The sequence below is a fragment of the Anoplophora glabripennis genome, unplaced genomic scaffold (genome assembly GCF_000390285.2).
Source record: "Anoplophora glabripennis isolate ALB-LARVAE unplaced genomic scaffold, Agla_2.0 scaffold1012, whole genome shotgun sequence".
NCBI classification, from domain to species: domain Eukaryota; kingdom Metazoa; phylum Arthropoda; class Insecta; order Coleoptera; family Cerambycidae; genus Anoplophora; species Anoplophora glabripennis.
Window position 1 is genome coordinate 80,716 of NW_019417086.1, and position 3,623 is coordinate 84,338.

A 3,623-nucleotide genomic window follows, 5' to 3' on the forward strand; every position below is an offset into this window, starting at 1 on the left:
ACAATCAATCTCATTGTGCAATAGTTTATAGCCAAGTGTCGTACTAGACAAAATTCGTCTCACTTGTAAAGAAGGTATTTTAAATGTGTCTAATAATAATTGATAACTGAAACCCCTTTCTGGATAAATTCCATAATTTCTGTGATACATAAATTTTAAAAATTTCTTTGGACGCTTTCTATTCGAAGGATTAGATTATGGTAATGCGGTGACCATATAACAGAGGCATATTCTAATTTTGAACGGATGAAGGAATACTACATAATCATTAATGTTTGATTATTATGAAAACTTCGACAATTCCTGATCACAAATCCTAACATTTTCAGTGAAGATAATACAGTTTCACAAATATGAGTGTTGAATGAAAATTTAGTGTGAAAGATTACACCCAAATCTTTCATAGTGCTGCATCGTGTAAGTACTAAATTATATATACTGTGATCAAATTTTATCGGCTGTTTTTTTAATGTATAAGTCATTGCTTTGCACTTTTGATCATTCTATTTCAGTTTATTAACTATACACCAACTTTCAATTTTTCCTATTTGATCTTGTATAAACAGACAGTCTTTAATTGAATTAACTCTATGATATATTTTTAGGTCATCAGTAAACAAAAAGAAATTACAGTCAATAACTTCAGCAATATCATTAATAAACAATAAAAAAAACAACGGCCCTAAGTTAGATCCCTGAGGGACTCCAGATGAGGGGTAAAAATATTTAGAGCTGAGACCATTGTATGACACAAATTGCCATCGATTACATAGATATGATGTAAAAAAAAATAATAGAGAGTCGCTGAATCCATATTTTTTTAATTTACATAAAGTTATGCCGTGATCAATTTGGTCAAAAGCCTTAGAGAAATCATTATATATAACATCAACTTGACCTTGGTCATCAATTACACTGGATATATATTGAAAAAAAGTAACCAAATCAGTAATTGTCGAACGATTTTCCATAAAACCATGCTGCAAAGGACTTAATTCTTAACACAAGGGTAAATTCGGTTGTACACAGAAATCTCCAATACTTTTGCAAAATTACAAAGAATAGAAATCGGTCTGTAATTAGTTAACACAGAGCTATCACCAGATCTCAGCACTGGACAAACTCGTGCTACCTTCCACATATCAGGAAAAGTATTAGTTTTAATACTTAAATTAAACAATAACAGTAAAGGTTGAACAAAAACATATCTGCAATCTTTAATCAAGAAACTTGGAATCTGGTCCTGGCCCGATGTCATCTTATTTTTTAATTTTTTTAATGCATGTAATACATCATCTTCAGTAAGCTCAGTAACATTTAAAGTTTCAAAATTATTAAATTCGATGTTTGAAAAATATATAAGAAAAACTTATATAAAAAATGTCCTTTTTCTGGATCATTATGGGGTTATTATACAGGGTGCTTGTAAATAAGTGACAAATATTTTAAGAGCTATTGCTGAAGTTATTTTGTGAAAAAAGTTCATATAAACGTAGCTGGAAATATACTTCGTTCCCGAGCTAGTGTTTAAATTTTAATTTTTTATTTATTTTTGTTAATTATTTCAAAGAGTTTTAAAGATATTGACTCGAAATGTGAAAAACGGATTGGAGGGATAAATGTGCATTTTTTGGGGTAATCCGNTTAAAAAAAACATATATAAAAAATAAACTAAAAACTTCAACAATCAGTACAAATCACTAATTTAATAAAGTGTAATAGCAATTCAAAAAAGTTGATTATACTCAATCACAATATCACGCACTTGTTTCAAATTTGAACAACAATTCACATAATAATGAGATAATAGAATAATTCGTCTCACTTGTAAAGAAGGTATTTTAAATGTGTCTAATAATAATTGACAACTGAAACCCCTTTCTGGATAAATTCCATAATTTATGTGATACATAAATTTAAAAATTTTCTTTGGACACTATCTATTCGAAAGATTAGATTATGGTAATGTGGTGACCATATAACAGAGGCATATTCTAATTTTGAACGGATGAAGGAATAATACATAATCATTAATGTTTGATTATTTTGAAAATTTCGACAATTCCTGATCACAAATCCTAACATTTTCAGTGAAGTTAATACAGTTTCACAAATGTTAGTGTTGAATGAAAATTTAGTGTCAAAAATTACACCCAAATCTTTCATAGTGCTGCATCGTGTAAGTACTAAATTATATGCTGTAAACAAATTTTTAATATATAAGTCATTGCTTTGCACTTTTGATCGTTCAATTTCAGTTTATTAACTGTACACCAACTTTCAATTTTTCCTATTTAATCTTGTATAAACAGACAGTCTTTAATTGAATTAACTCTATGATATATTTTAGGTCATCAGCAAACAAAAGGAAATTACAGTCAATAACTTCAGCAATATCATTAATAAACAGTAAAAAAACAACGGCCCTAAGTTAGATCCCTGAGGGACTCCAGATGAAGAGTAAAAATATTTAGAGCTGAAACCATTGTATGACACAAACTGCGATCGATTACATAGATATGATGTAAAACATTTTAATAGAGTCGCTGAATCCATATTTTCTTAATTTACATAAAGTTATGCCGTGATCAATTCGGTCAAAAGCCTTAGAGAAATCATTATATATAACATCAACTTGACCTTGGTCATCAGTTACACTGGATATATATTGAGATAAAGTAACCAAATTAGTAATTGTCGAACGATTTTCCATAAAGCCATGCTGCAACGGACTTACATAATTCTTAACACAAGGGTAAATTATTGTGTTGTACACAGAAATCTCCAATACCTGCAAAATTACAAAGAATAGAGATTTCAGCACTGGACAAACTCGTGCTACCTTCCACATATCAGGAAAAGTATTAGTTTTAATACTTAAATTAAACAATAACAGTAAAGGTTGTACAAAAACATATCTGCAATCTTTAATCAAGAAACTTGGAATCTGGTCCTGGCCCGATGTCATCTTATTTTTTAATTTTTTTAATGCATGTAATACATCATCTTCAGTAAGCTCAGTAACATTTAAAGTTTCAAAATTATTAAATTCGATGTTTGAAAAATATATAAGAAAAACTTATATAAAAAATGTCCTTTTTCTGGATCATTATGGGGTTATTATACAGGGTGCTTGTAAATAAGTGACAAATATTTTAAGGGCTATTGCTGAAGTTATTTTGTGAAAAAAGTTCATATAAACGTAGCTGGAAATATACTTCGTTCCCGAGCTAGTGTTTAAATTTTAATTTTTTATTTATTTTTGTTAATTATTTCAAAGAGTTTTAAAGATATTGACTCGAAATGTGAAAAACGGATTGGAGGGATAAATGTGCATTTTTTGGGGTAATCCGAATATTTCCACTTGCACCAGTGGCGTTCGTGCCAGAATACCACAACATTTTTTTAATAGACAAAATTGTACGCCATTAACTTTTTCCCGTTTTGATATTTTTTTAGAAATTCGCTATCAATTCTGAATAAAATTGATCTCTTAATTTTTTTCGTAGGATGCTCCGTTTTTTCAGGAAAAAAATAAAACGTATTTTACTGCAAGTTGTGTATTTTTAATTTCTATCGATACATTATCTAGTAGGTTGCTGTCAATATTTCTAAATAAAATA